At 40.1% G+C, this 16022-nt stretch overlaps 2 long non-coding RNA genes across 7 annotated transcripts in view; one reads left to right on the top strand and one right to left on the bottom strand.

Moving 5' to 3' along the window:
- Positions 1-16022, top strand: part of LOC113599874 (uncharacterized) — a 186400-nt gene that overhangs the window by 164264 nt on the left and 6114 nt on the right. The gene's annotated exons all lie outside the window — the stretch shown is intronic.
- On the bottom strand, positions 7814-15370 carry LOC128315233 (uncharacterized). Of its 2 annotated transcripts, XR_008297799.1 has the most exons (4): positions 12721-15367; positions 11302-11494; positions 10489-10560; positions 7814-9702 (listed from the first exon to the last, which is right to left on the bottom strand). It is a non-coding gene; the product is annotated as an uncharacterized LOC128315233 (long non-coding RNA). The 2 variants fall into 2 exon arrangements; XR_008297798.1 differs by having other exon boundaries at positions 11302-15370.

Below are 16022 nucleotides of genomic sequence, written 5' to 3'. Positions count from 1 at the left end.
TGTACTAAGACAGGTATGAAGTAATAAGTCAAAAAGGGTATTATTTTACAGGCTGGTGGCAGAATTTCTTCTGAGAAAATATTTTCGATTTAATATTTGAGAAAGAAAGGTGAAGGCTGCAAGGATAGGTAGGAAGGAAGCAACTAAACTATCTTCCAAAGAAATGACGTCGTGGGTGAAGGAATACTCCAGGAGGTGGAGAAGAGGAAAACAGAAGGCTGGCAGAAAGCCAGCAACCCAAATTGGTAGCAATGGCAGAGATATACTCTGTAAAAACTTAGACATCTAATATTCATTCTTAAGCTGTTTCATTATTAATGTTATAGAACTACCCACACCAAGGCCTTTGTGCTTTCATCTGTGTGTGTGGAATGGAGGAAATGGGTCACAGTGCACTTGAAATGCAAGTCTAGGTCACAAGAGGCAGAAGCCAGACAGCTGGTGGACAAAGTGAAATCATGGATGAATTAAATGAACTCAGAGGAAATAGAGTTTTGAAGCTTGAGGTGACTGAGAAAAAAACCAAATACTTCTTCTCCTCCAGAATTTCCACTGATTTCTACCACAAACAGGAAAGGGTTTCAGTGCGCTTTGCTTTAATTTCCACAGACTGGTATCTTAACAACTCTAGGATTTAATTTGGGCTATAAAAAGCCCCTCTCTGGGGCTGTGTGACGTGGGGCAGAAAGCTGGCATCCCTCATTTCCCTCTCGCATTTCCCCAGTCTACCCTCGCCTTGCTGCTCCTTGTGGCAATTCCAGAAAAGAGTTCCTTTGAACTATGAATTGCACAGCTGGGAAAAAACAAACAAACAAGCCAACAACAACATTGTTTTAAGCAGTTGGAAAATCTCTTTGGAAAGATATTTCTATTTTAGTACAGATCAAATAAAATGATTGGGACTGTGTGAAGTAATGTCATGCACAAGGCTTTCCAGGAATGTGGGGACAAGTTGGAAAAGTGTGCACAGGGTTGGGCTGGAAGATGGTAGGCCAGATGAGGAATCTGCAGGATAAAGCCTGGAATTTGAAGTCTTCCCAGTGAGCCCCAGACATTCCCCAGAGGAGCATTTTCTAAAGACTATTTTGGCAGAAAAAGAGAATAGATTTTAAGAAGAAAAACTGTAATTTAAGTTCAATTGCTGACCTTTAACATTATATTCTGCTGTCAGAATATCTCAAAGACCTTGAAGCTTAATAAAAAGATTCAAATATTATTATACCGTCCACTGATGATAGCACAACTGTAGCTTATACTGTTTTGTTTTTGCAAGAAGTATTACATTTTGCTGTGAATGCTAATAATTTCTTAAATAGCATGTAAGATAGAAGTACCAAGAAACTCTTCTCTTCATATAAGAAAAGGTATAATTTTTCACCTAAAAAAATTAAGATTTTATTCCCGTTCCTTCACTTCCTTCGAATTGCTTTTTAAAAGCAGTTTCTTAACATTTCTTAAGCTTCTTTTACAAAGGTGATACTTTTGAGAACTGAGTTCAGGATTCTCAAATTTCTCTTCTATCATTTGGTGCTGGTAGAGATCCCCTCACTTTAAAAAATGACTTTTAAATGACAATCTCACAGCTCATTTTTAAATAGCCTCTTTCCATTTCTGCAGAATTGCCTTGGAGTTCAAACAAAATGAGTCACCCAAGGGAAAAAAAATCACAAGCCATTTTTATGCATTCTCCAGAGCAGAAATTTAATTTAATGGCACTGATATAGAAGAACTCCTTCATGCAGCAATTTAAAAGTCAGTTCCTTTACTTTTATGACAGTAACAAGTTATCTATGCAGATGAAATAATAATGAGTGGTGAATGAATGGTGCTCATGTATGTATGGGAATGGGGTGCTGGTGATAAGGGAAAGGGGTAGACATAGTATCAAAGGGATAAATAATTATGTAATATAATTTCGGGGGAGGGTGTCATTGGAGCCCTTCCTGCCTCCTCACTGGGATCAGAGCCATCTCAGTCCCCCATAGCTCCTTCCTTCCTCCTCCTCTGCCTTCTGATTGGAAGGGTTTTCCTGTGGGAAAAATGGAGGATGGCAAAAAAGGAACTTGAAGTGGTTCAAAATTTCTCTACAAGTTCAAATTGTTTATCTCTACCTTATGTCTGTTTTTCTAACATTACAGAGAACTTACCAAGGTGTCCTGTTCTAAGTCCTATGTCCCCTTTCTGCCATGAGGGTCCTTTCCTTGACTCCCACACCTGGGGATGAATCCACTACAGAAGTAGATATATGTGTGCATACATGTTCTCACGTGCCTCAAGAAAATCTACATGTTTAGAATAAGTGACAATACTGGCCTAAGGGCTCTCTGTTACATTTTGAAATGATCTCCTCTATGGTTCACAATTTCATTTCTACAACAGGACATATTTTTTACTTATGTTTTATTCAGTGTAATTAACATACAGTGTTATATTAGTTTCAAGGATATAATATAATGATTATATATTACTCATTGCTTGTCACAGTAAGTAATTCCTTTATCTACTTCACCCATTCCCCCACAACTCCTCTCTGGCAACCACTAGTTGGTACTCTGCATTTAAGTCTCTTTCTTGGTTTTTCTCTTTTTCCTTTGTGCATTTGAGTGAATCGTATGGTATTTGTCTTTCTCTGACTCACTTATTTCACTTAATATTGTACCCTGTAGGTCCGTCCATGATATTGCAAATGGCAAATGTCAAGTCTGTTTTATGGCTGAGTAATATTCCAGTGTGTGTGTGTGTACACACCCCACTCTTACCCATTCATCTATCAATGGTCATTTGGGTTGCTTCCATATCTTGGCTATTATAAATGTTGCTGCAGCAAACATAGGGGTGCATAAATCATTTCATATCTTTTCTTTGCTTTCTTTGGGTAGATACCCAGTGGTGGAATTATTGAATCATATGGTAGTTCTATTTAATTTTCTGAACCTCAGTACTGTTGGCTACAGTGGCTGCATCAATTTGCTTTCTCAACAGTGCATAAGGGTTTCTTTTTCTCCACATCCTTGCCAACACTTGTTATTTCTTGTAGTTTTGAGTCTAGCCATTACAACAAGTGTAAGGTGATATCTTACTGTGTTTTTTTAATTTTTTCAATGTTTACTTATTTTTGAGAGAGAGAGAGAGAGCATGAACAGGGGAGGGACAGGGAGTGAGGGAGACACAGGCTCCAGGCTCTGAGCTGTCAGCAGAGAGCCGGACGCAGGACTCAAACCCATGAACCGTGAGATCATGACCTGAGCCAAAGTCGGACGCTTAACCGACTGAGCCACCCAGGCACCCCTCACTGCAGTTTTGATTTGCATTTCCCTGATGATTAGTGATGTTAAGCATCTTGTCATGTATCTGTTTGCCATGCATATGTCTTCTCTGGAAAATGTCTACTCATGCCATCTTCCCATTTTTAATAGGATTATATTTTTGGGTGTTGAGTTTTATGAGTTATTTGCAAATATCATTTCCCATTCAGTGGGTTGCTTTGTTTTCTGGACAGTTTCTTTTGCTATGCAAAAGCATTTTATTTTGCTATACTCCCAATACTTTAGTTTTGCTTTTGTTTCCCTTGCTTGAGGAGACAGATCTATAGAAAATGTTTCCATGGCTGATGTCAAACAATTTCCTGTGTATGTTTTCTCCTAGGGGTTTTATGGATTCAGGTCTTACCTGTAAGTCTTTAATACATTTTAAGTGTGTTTTGGTGCATGGTGTAAGAAAGTGGTCCAGTTTCAGTCCTTTGCATATAGCTGTCCAGTTTTCCAAGCACCATTTGTTGAAGACAGTGTTTTCCCCATTGTATATTCTTGCCTCCTTTGTCACAGAATAATTGACCATAAAATGGTAGGTTTATTTCTGGGCTTTCTATCCTATTGATCTATGCGCCTGTTTTGTGTCAGTACCATACTGTTTTGAATACTACAGCTTTGTAGTATATTTTGTAAGCTGGGATTATGATTTGTTGTTTCTCAAGATTGCTTTGCATACTAGGGGTCTTTTGTAGTTCCATACAGATTTTAATATTACTTTTTAGTTCAATAAAAAATGTTTTTGATATTATGATAGGGATTGTATTAAATCTGTAGACTGGTATGGATGGTTTGGACATTTTAACAGTATTTGTTCTTCCAACCTAAGGGCATGGGATGTCTTTCCATTTGTTTGGGTCATCATAAACTTCTTTCATCTGTGTTTTATTGGTTTTGTAGTAAATGTCTTTCACCTCTTGGGTTAAAATTATTCCTAGGTGTTTTATTTAAATGGTGGGAGTGGACATCCACTTCTTGTTTCTGATCTTAGGGGCAATGCTCTCAGGTTTTCACCATTGAGTATGATGTTATCTGTATATTATTTATATATTGTCTTTATTATGTTGAGATACATTCCTTCTAAACCTACCCACTTTTCCATCCCTGTAATAAATCTCACTTGATCATGGTAGATAATTTTTTAAAATATATTGTTGAATTCTATTTGCTAATACTTAGTTGAGGATTTTTGCATCTTTGTTTATCAGAGATATCTGTGTGTAGTTTTATTTATCTGGTTTTCGTATCAGGGTCATTCTGGCCTTATAGTATGAATTTGGAAGCTTTCCTTCCTTTTCTATTTCCTGGAATATTTTCAGAAGAATAAATATAAACTTTAAATTTTTTGTAGAATTCACCTATGAAGCCTCTGGTCGTAGAGTCCTATTTGTTGGTAGCGTCTTGGTTACTGATTGAATTTCATTGCTTCATAATTGGTCTATTTAAATGTTGTCTTCCTGGGGCACTTGGATGGCTCATTCGGTTGAGCATCGAACTCTTGATTTTAGTTCGGGTCATGATCCCAGAGGCATGGGATCGAGCTCCATGTTTATTGATAGGTGTAAACTTACTGCCATTTTGTTATTTCTTTTATGGTTGTTTTTGTAGTTCTCTGTTCCTTTCTTCTCTTGTTGTCTTTCCTTGTTGTTTGATGGCCTCCTCTAGTATTATGCTTGGGTTCCTTCCTCTTCACTATTTGCCTATTACAAGTTTTTGAACTATGGTTACCTTTAGATTCATATATATCTTACACATTTAGCAGTCTATATTAAATTGATGGCCACTTAAGTTTGAACCCATTGTATGCATATGATGTCATACTTTATATCCTTTAATTTTGTGAATCCCTTGAATGTTTTTTGTAGATACAATTGATTTCACTGCTTTTGTGCTTTAACCTCTATACTGGTTTATAAGTAATTAATCTACTTTGATTATGTTTGTATTTCCCTATGAAAGTTTTTCCTTTCATACTTTTCTTAGTACTGATTATGGCCTTTTACTTTAGCATTTCTTGTAAGCATATTTTAGTGGGTGATGAACTTCTCTAACTTTTGTTTGTCTAGGACATTCTTTATCTTTCCTTCTATTCTGAAAGATATCCTTTCTGGGTAGAGTATTCCTGGTTACATGTTTTATTTTTTTGTTTTGGGTTTTTTTTCCCCCAGTACTTTGAACATGTCATGGCATCCCTTTCTGGACTGCAAAGTTTCTGCTGACAAATCAGCTGAGAGCCTTATGTGGTTTCCTTTGTAAGTAACTGTATTCTCTTGCTGCTTTTAAAATTCTCTTTATTAATACTTTCTGCCATTGTAACTATTATGTGTCTTGGCATGGACTTCCTTGGGCTGATTTTGTTGGAGGCTTTCTGTGCCTCCTGGATCTGGATATCTGTTTTCTTCTCCAAATTAGGGAAGTTTTCAGCTATTATTTCTTCAAATAAATTTTCTGCCCCCTTGTTTCTCTCTTTTCCTTCTGGGATCCCTATAATGCAAATGTTGTTATGCTTGGTGATATCACTGAGTTCCCTTAATCTATTTTCATTTTTTATTACTTTTCCTTGTTGTTCAGCTTGGTGGCTTTCCATTCCTCTGTCCTTCAGCTTGCTGATCCATTCTGCCCCCTCTAGTCTACTATTTATCTAGTGTATTCTTTTCTTTAAGTTAATTTATTTATTTACTTTGAGAGCGAGCGAGCATGTGTGGGAGGGGAAGAAAGTCCCACGCAGGCTCCAGCACAGAACCCGATGTGGGGCTCAAACTTACTAACTGTGAGATCATGACCTGAGTTGAAATCCAGAGTCAGATGCTTAACTAACTGAGCCACCCAGGTGCCCCTAGTGTATTCTTAATTTCACTTTTTGAGTTCTTCATCTCTGCTTGGTTCTTTTTGATACTTTCTGTCTCTTTATTGAAAATCTCATTGAGATCCTCCACTCTTTTCTCAAGTCCAGTAAGTATCTTTAGGACCATTGCTTTGAATTCTTTATCAGGCTTATTCTTATCTCTGATTCATTCTTTCTTTGGGATATATTCCTCAGTCTCCTCATTTTGTTTAACATTCTGTGTCTGTTTGTATGTATTAGGAAAGTCAGTTATGTCTCCTGATCTTGAAAGTAGTGGCCTTATGAGGAAGAGGTCCTCTGGTACCCTCTTCAGGTGCTTCAGGAATGTCTCCTGTGTGTGTTGTATGTGCCCTAATATTGTGGATTAGCCTCATTTGCCTTCAGTCCAGTTAGCTGCAATGGCTCACTTTACCTGTTGTGGGATGGGTTTAGGACCTATCTGGGACCACTCTGGGCTTGGTAATTGGGTGGTGTCAGACTAGATGCCTGCCTCCAGTCTGTCTGTTGGGGCTGCAGTAGCACCAATCTACAGGGTACTCTCCCTGCCTTGTCCTTTGAGAGGCTTTTGTTATTGGGCAGAGCTGGAAGTCACCTCTGATGTCTGTTCCTAGTCCCTCTGTTGGGGATGCTGACACACTGATTAGCAAGATACTCCCTGTGTGCTGCCAGTTATAAGACTTGACTTCTGGGGCTACAATCAAACTGATATGTATGGATATAACTCAGGCACTTTTCCAATTGCTGCTTCTATGCTATATCTCTACAGGGCTATTATGCTGTCTCTTTCCAGGTAGGGACTCAGTTTCCTATTGCCCTTTGGCTCTCCCAGAACTAAGCCCACTGATTTTTAAAGTACCTGAAATTAAGCTCCACTGGTTTTCAAAGCCAACTGTTATCTGTGACTCATCTACCCAGTGTGGACCCCTTGTTTCTAGAGTGCTGGGAATGGGATTTGCTTTCCTTTCTCTGTGCTTGTGGTAATCTTATGGTGGGTTTGGTTTTCAACCATGTCATCACCCCTCTTACCCTTTTCAGTGTGGCCTTTTTTCTGATTAACTGTGGAAAGTCTATTCTGCCAGTCTTCAGGTCATTTTCTGGATTGGTAGCACTGATGTGGCTGTTGTCTAGGTGTATCCATGGGATCAGGTGAACTCAGGATCCTCCTACTCCACCATCTTTCCAGAAGTCTAACAGGACACATTTTAAACATATGGAGTATGAAACTATAAATATTTGACTTCAGCTTTAGTGTAAAGATAGCTGACTCTGGTTAGCTGACTAACAACCTGGTTCATCTCCTGTCTAGGCCCAGTTTCTAGGTATGTGCCTTTGGCAAAGTTTCTGTGATTCAGTTTCATCAAGTTTCTTCATTTGTAAAATGAGATGATAGCAGTAAGCAAGTAAATACGTCTTAGATGCTATTTGACAGTAATGTTAGTGCTAACAATTATTATTACCCTAGAATTAAGCATGAAGTAAACTTTTGGCTGTAATTAATAGGCATAGCTATTTACAGTTTGCAAGTCATTTCAATATATATTAGCCCATCAGATGTTCACAAATACTGAGTAGAGGTATGTAGGACTTGTGTTTTTATTCCCATTTTTCTAGAAAACTAAATAAACCCCACACCCTCCCCCCCCCAAAAAAAAATCCCACATCACATTTAAAATTGGAAGTGAAAAGTCTTTACAGGATGATTTATACAAAGCAGTGGAGATAAGCTGAATATAATCAATTAAAAATAGTATTAAAAAAACCTTCCCTATGACATGTTTAAGACAATGAGTAAATAGTACTCTTTCAAATGTCTTTGCTAATAAATTTGTGAAAAAGAAAAAGGATTATATAAAAATAAAAATATTAACATAATCATAAATAGAACTTTAGATAATGTCAAGTGTATATATGTATATGAATATATGTGTGAATATATATTAGTATATACACATGAGTTAAACTTTGCCCAGATTGAAACCACAATATAAAGATGATATACATAGCTACCTACCACACCCCACCACCGCCCCCTCATCTGAATTAGAACTACTTATCCGATTTTAGATAAAACACTAAATTTATATTTTTATAAAATGCCTAAGATTAACTGAAGTAAAATCAGAACACTAAGCTGTTTTCTTTAGCAAAGCATTATCACTTGAGGAAAATTTCCCAGCTTGTACTTACATTTTCATAACAGGAAGGATTATAAGAAAGCTTTGGTTAAACTGCTGATAACCTCTCCCTTTCACGTAAGCAGTACACAACCTTGGAACAGAAGAAGCTGTCTTCCTAGGGATCCTCTTGGTTAGTACACCCAATTTGGTCCCAGCCCCCATTGCTTACAGGTGTGCATCTTGAGGTCTACTGAAAATAGATCCTGGAAGGAATTAATGACTTAACAGGACTGACAAGTTCTGAAATGTCAGTGGGTTTTTCTATCTTCCTGAGTTGTACTCATGCTAGAGGGTCTGGCCTTAATTCTGTGTCACATATTCTTCATTGCTCTATTGAACTTTCATCTGGATGTTTCTCCCTGGGATTGTTGGCCCCAGACAGTCCCTTCCCCCCCCCAAAATAAAGGATGCTTATAACTAATTATTGAGGACATACATGCATATTTTTCTCTCTAACCCATGTGATACTCTTCCTGTTCTATCTCCTTCTGCCCTCATGTCCCCTACCCCATCCGTCAGTCCTCCCATCTCTCCACCACTTGGGATTATGAGAAGGAATAACTGGAGAGGGGGACCCTGTAACACTATTGGATAGCCTACCATCACCCAGTTGCATTCAGAGAACCGAAACAGTAGTAAGGCCAAGTAATACTGTCCTCAGTGGGTGAGATCACTACCGGTTATTCTCTGGTTGCCTTTGCAAATCCATTCACTCTGTTCTGTGATGATCCCTATTGTCTACAACATTTAGACCCCCCCCCCCAACTCCCAATGGATTGTTTATGCCTGGGCAGTGGGTGGCACCAGCAGGAACTCAAAGGCCAAGAGGGTTTTCCACCAGGACTATGGTAGTGTCTGATTCCCGTTATAATTACAGCTCCTACCAGCAGCCTCTCCTCCTCAGTTCCAGCTCTTAATGAACTTCCATAGCAAACCTGGTTTCCTTTGTCTCCTTAGTCACAGGGCAGCAATGGCTCCCCATCGTTAGTTGTCTCTGGGCGCCTCACCATCTTTTGTCCTTTCCCTTCATCGTTCCTATACCTAAGTAGACCCTTCCTGAAGTCTTGCCAGTTGAACTACCTGGTATGAATTCCTGCAAGGGCTTTGGTTAATATGGACAAGAAAAATAGAATCAGATATGTCTCAGATATTTCCTACACCAGGAAACCATAACACAATACAATACAACATCACAAACCACACCACAGTAAGTTCTTCATGAAGTCCATTTAATCTGCATGATGAGTTCCTGGAGTCACTCTCAGCTCTGTATAGTCTGGGCCTGGATACTTTCATCAACTATTGAGATTGACAAGTAAATGGGAAACTCTTCTCCCTTTGAGTACCAGAGGGTTTGATGCCTTCTCTGATCCTAAAAAAAAAAAAAAAAAAGTAGGTTAGCTATCATACACACACACGTGTGTGTGTGTATGTATATCTTTGCTATTATATCTAATAATCTTGTCTTGGGGCTACCTTAGAAATATAATATGGCTTTTGAAAGCCCATGATTTCAGCCCATTAAAATAATAAAAATATCAATGTAACGATGGTGACTACTATCAACTGAGTCTCAAAGATGTGGGGTTCTTGCTTTGAATACGTTATTTCATTTATCCTTCATAACACCGCCATGAGGATGTTTTTCTCTCATTTTATGGGTAAGAAAACAGATTAAAGAGATAAAGTAACTTACTAGGTGAAATATATGTTGCTGTGTAACAAACCAACCTAAACTCAGTGGCTTAAAACACAACAATTATTTAATTTGCTCAAATATCCGCCACTTGGGCACCATGTGGTTGGGATAACCCATCTTTGTTGTAAGCTGGGTTGATGCATAGGTTGGGAGGACATGATGGCTGGGGACTAGAATCATCCAAAGGTCCACACATTTACACAGTCTGGTGGCTGATGCTGCCAGTCACTTAGATATTCAGGTATGGCTCTTGGCTGGAATGCCCATATGTGTTCTCCATGAAGCTATTTGACTTTCTTGGATCTTGGCAGCTGTGTCCTAAGAGTGGGCACCCCAAGAGACAAGAAGTGGAAGTTGCTAGTTTTAAAAGCCTGAGTCTGGAAACTGACACAGTACCACTTGCATAGTATTATCTTGGTCACAGAGTCTAGATTCAAGATAAAGAAGACAAAGACCTACCAGATGATGAGAGAAATGTCAATGAATTTGGGGGCCGTGGTTTAGAACTGCACATTTACTGGCATCATGCAGCTGTAAGGAGAGAAGCTGGGATTCAAACTTTTAATTTTATAACTTCAAGGTTCTGGTTCTTTTTAAATATATTGTAATGTTTATTTTTGAGAGAGAGAGGGACAGAATCCAAAGGAGGCCATAGGCTCTGAGCTGTCAGCAGAGCCTGATGCTGGGCTCAAACCATGAACCATGAGATCATGACCTCAGCTGAAGTCTGACACTTAACCAACTGAGCCACCCAGGCGCCCCAAAAGTTCTGGTTCTTAATCATAGCTTTGCTAAGTCACCTGAAAACTAATTTTAGATTAATGAAGGGGAACATTTAAGACAGTTCTATCCAGCTGTCCTACCTCGGTTCACCTGACCTCCCCAAACAGTAATGATGACCTGCTTTCTCTCTTCTAAAACAACTGATCCTGTTGATCCCACCTGGCCCACAGGGACATGCCCACAGATGTCACCATGCCCTGCCCCCCCCAGCCCAGCCCCATCTGACACTAGTGACTCCCTCCTGCCTCTCCCCACACACATCTGGAGTCATGGCCTGCCCCAGCCACCTGGCCTCTGAAGCTCGAGGCAGCTGCCCTGGGTAGAATGGAGCCCTGAGCACCTCACCCCTGCCCAGCTTGCTGCTACAGCATGGCTTTTGAGGACATGCTCAATCCTGCCCCCATCCACATCTTGCCCCCTAATCTGAGCCCAGTTTTGCCCAGTCCCCAACCTTCCCAGTCCATACACCCTTGCTACCCTTGGCCTCACCTTTCACCCTGGTCCTTCCAACCCTGCCTTCTCCCACTGGCTGCATCTTGTCCAGCGTTGACCCATCTCTTTTGATGACCCCTCAGTTTACAGAGCCAGCAAGGAGTAGGGCTGCTGTCTCCTGGGTCTGAGCTTGAAGTAGAAGAGGGCTTCTCACCTGATGCTTCAGGTTGAGGCTGCAGGGTAGGGAGTTCTAAAGCACAACAATATGCATAGTGTAAAAACACTAAGAGCTATAGAGTCATCAGTCCCTCATGTGCAGCCAGGGACTAGCCAGGCTCTTGTCTTACTTGGATGCATACAGTTTGGGGGGAGAGTGTCCAGTGCAGAATGTAACAAGCTTCAGCCTTATGGGAATAGGTGCTTAGACTCTGTTCTGTGTACAAATCCTCCCGAGTTCCCCTTTTTTTCATGAAAGTGAAAACTTAGTCTCACCATGTTTGTTTTAAAACCACCTCTCCCATGTCAACTTTTACCAGAGTCATGCAGCGTTGGGGAGGAGGAGCCACTACATCCCTTGGCTCAGGACCAAGTCATGACCCTGTCCTTCCCATGTCTATTAAAGGACTCCCTCATGAAGGAAAACATATGTGTGTGTGTGTGTGTGTGTGTGTGTTTCAGAGTTCTATGAATGCTTGCATAAAGTATCCCTCTAAAAATTCAGCTTAAGCAGAGTTCAAGAGATACTGGAGTTAGAGGGGACCTTCATGTACTCCACTCTGCCTCCCCCCTCTGCCCCGTATTTTACAGACTTGGATGTTCAGGCACCAGTTGGTTATACAACATGGCCATGTTAGCCAGCTGCAGTGTTGGGACCAGAATCCAAGCCAGTGCCTTCTGTACTGTGTCCCCACATGGGTGCACATTACTTCCTTATCCACTTTGGATACTGGTAATTTTTTATCCAAATAACTACCATCTATGAAGTGCTGTAGTATCATTTGTGCTTTTTGTCTTTACAGTCTCCTCCAGGATGTCTTTCCTAGCCCACTGGGACAATGCAGAAAGGTGGAAGCAGAGATGCTAATGGCAAATTCATAAAAATCAAACCACTGATTTTAGGCTATGCAATATTAAGCTAGAAAATAAAGTTATAAATGAAGAGTCAACAAATAGCATGGTGATTGGAAGCTGGTAGAAGAAACTGGCAGTGAGAGGATTGACATACAGTGAACAAGGCAGACAGAGGTGTCCTAATGGGGTGTGGTTGCTCCAAAGTGAATATTATGGAGGTTGGATTCTAGTGGCTGCACCCCTTTTAACTCTCACCCCACAAGGTCAGACCCTCACTAGACCTGGCATAACACCACTGTGAGGTACATAAGTGCTGTTATTACCCCCTGTATCAATTTCCTAGGGCTGCCAAAATAAATTGGCCCAGATTGGGTGTCCTCAAACAACAAAAATGTATGCTCTCACCATTCTGGAGGTTAGAAGTCTGAAATGAAGGTGTCAGCATGGCCATACTCCCTCCAAGGGCTCAAGGGGAGGATCCTTCCTTACCTCTTCTAGCTTCTGGTGGTTGCTGGCAATACTTGACATTCCTGTATGTTTGTTTCCAAATGTCCCTCATCCTTTCAGGACACCAGTTCTTGGACAAGTGTCCACTCTAATACAGTATGATCTCATCTTAACTTGATTGCATCTGCCAACACATCATTTCTAAATAAGGTCACATCCACAGGTTCTGGATAGAATGTGAATTTGGAGGGGAACACTATTCAACTCAGCATACGCTCTTTTACAGAAGTAGAGACTGAGGTCCAGATAGGCTAAGCAGTTTTCCCAGATTGTTCAGAGGAACAAATTGGAATTTAAAACCCAATTTTCTGATTCCAATTCTATGGTGTTTCTGCTGTATCCTAAAGTATGAAAGTTTTCTGATGTTATTTGATCCTCCATATAAAGCCTGTAAAAAAAAATTAATGCTGCAGCATGAGTATTATCTATATTTTCACTAAGGAAAAAAAATGACTTCCTTGAACTTTCTGCCCTTTCTATTTGTTCCCATAGCAACCTGTAATAAGTCTTTCATAAGTGTTATCACTTTATTGTATTTGCCCAATTATTTATCTGTTTCTACTAAGAGCAGAGAAAAACAGCATTGGTGCTGGCACTGGTGAATGAGAAGGAGACAAAAGGTCCTGCCTGAGTCAAATAGGTTAGATGCAAAGCTTGGACTTGAAGTCATTCTCAGCGACCTTGACTTCATCTTACATATCTCCTCAGAGAGTCCAACTTCTCTCCCTATGCACAAGACCACTCATCCAGAGGTATCATCAGGCATAGTACCTATAATTGATGAATTTTATAAAGGCCAACACAATGTCTGACAGACATCTGGAAAAATATTACCAGCTGCAAAATAAAAGAACATTGCAAAACTAAATGCAATATGTATTTTAATTAAACTGTAGTAAAATATATGAACAAAATAACTGCAATAATTATTACAGAAATAAATATGCAAATTAGAATTGATCTAACACCTCGGTGCATTCTAATTTACTTATTATAATGTGGGATAGGTGGGGGACTGTCTCCAACAGTAAGAATGCCTCAGGCCTATAAAGATCCCAAAAAGGCTCTGATGACCACATTAAAATCAACCCTATTTATGAGGATCAAAACAACTCCAGATTGTCTGGCATATGAAATGGGAGAGTGTGAACAGCTCTTTTTTTTTTTTTTTCTTTCATCACGAGTAAAGCAGCTTCTTCTTATTATATAACCATATTACTCAGGCTCAGTAATGCGGCATTTGGTGAGGTCGTCATGTACTATTTGTGGCTCACTTAATCCTAGTGCTCCTCCCGGGGATAGGCCTAACAGATATTTCATCTCGGTGTGTTTTTCCTGTGAAATTTTTGATCCAATTACCTTTTAATCTTTTGCTACACAGTGTGTTGGGCAAGCAACTTAGCAGCGAGAGCCCTTGTCTATAATGACAATTAGCCCAAGAGACAAGAGAACCAAAAATATTTGAAATCAAAGAAGGTAATTCTGAAGAGGAGAAAGCTTTATCATTTTCTTATCTTTCTGTTCCAGATAACACCCAGATAGCTAAAAGATCAACTAGATTTTAAAGATGTTATCAGTTTTCTTAGTGACATTAATTTTAGGTCCAGCTCCCCCTATATTCCCATTCATGGAATAAAAGTCTTGTTAATCCCTTAACTGCGAACATTTTCTTAAAATTCAAAGTAGATCTATGACACGGCTGTGAACAGCACAGTTGAGGAATCTTATGACTCTGGTTGGCAATGAGAGTTTATTTTGTTTAACCACAATAAAAGCTAAGGATAGAGTGAGTCTATACTTTTCTCACAATTTCTCAGCCTACTCTTGACTTCCCATCCTTTTTTCTCCGGGCTAAACTCTTAGACCATGATTTCAGTCATCTCTTGCAAATCTCAACTCCCTCAGCCCTTTGGCCTTTCTTCATGCAAACTTTACAAATCCCTGTGCTGTTTCAGTCCCAGGATCTGTCACCTGCTTCTTCACAGTCAGCTGAGTTTCCTTCACTCAGCTCCCATGCTGCCCCATAGAGTTACCACTTACAGCCTGCCTTGGGGGATTTCCTCCTTCTCTCACCCTTTTATTTATCTTTGGCCTGCAGCCTATCCCAGTCTCAGTGCATCCTCCAAACTTTCTCTTCAAGTTGTCATCCCAGCACTCATGCTCAAAAAGCTCAACCAGCTTCCAATGAGCATCAGGTTTGAGGCACCACCTCACGTGTCCTTCTGGATTGATTCCCAGAAATCTCTCTATAGCACACCTCTCCCTTCAGTCTGAGGTAAAGGCGTCACACCCCTTTGACATAAATCTCCCGTCTGTGCTCTTCATTGCATCCATCTTCATTTTCTTTCTGTATCCCAAAACTGAAATAGAAGACCGAATGCTTTCTCAAAGGATAGTAAGAGAGACAAGAGACCCAACAAAGGTAACAACAGTTTATATCATTTTGCTCTTCTTGCTAGAAGAATATCCACTCTAGAATACTGGGGCCAGAAAAAATTTCCAGAGTAGGTGATACCTGAACCAAACCAAACAGAATAAAAAAAGGCTAGCCTGGATTTTAAAAAAAAAAAAAAAGTGTGTGTGTGTGTGTGTGTGTGTGTGTGTGTGTGTGTAGGGACACCATCCCATACAGACTGAGCAGCAATTATAATGGCACAGAATCCAAAAATGAGGGAGGGCTGAGCTAAAACTGAATTATCTAGGTTATCTAGGTTGAGTGGAAAACAAATAGGACAAGTACTTAATGATCAGACTCTGAATATGTCATACAGACTAAGAAGCTTGGGTTTTTATGCTGATGGCACTGGGGAGCCATTGAAAGTTTCTTATCATGAGAAAGGCACAATCACATTTGCATTTTAGAAAGAATATTTGAATGCAGCCTTGGAAGACAGATTGCAGGGGGACAGACATTAAGGGTTTGAACTAGCAGGAGAACAGTTAATAAACTCACAGTAACACGGGGCCAAGAAAGACAATAGGGTGAACTAATGTATTGCTGCCTCAGAGCGACAGTGGGAGGGATGCGTTCATACGGCACCAGTACCCTCAAGCATCCCTAAGTACAGATCTCTGGTCTGGATGTTGATGCTGGTCCCCTGGACTTGTGAAGGTTCTGCAGCAGATCTCACTGCTGCAAGCCAGGGCAAAAGTAAAGAAAAATTGTAGACCCCACAGAGGAACCAAAACTGAGTTTCTAA

This window comes from Acinonyx jubatus, chromosome C2, assembly GCF_027475565.1.
Source record: "Acinonyx jubatus isolate Ajub_Pintada_27869175 chromosome C2, VMU_Ajub_asm_v1.0, whole genome shotgun sequence".
Classification (NCBI taxonomy): domain Eukaryota; kingdom Metazoa; phylum Chordata; class Mammalia; order Carnivora; family Felidae; genus Acinonyx; species Acinonyx jubatus.
The sequence above is the reverse complement of the archived record's forward strand: the minus strand, read 5'-3'. Positions and strand labels throughout refer to the sequence as shown.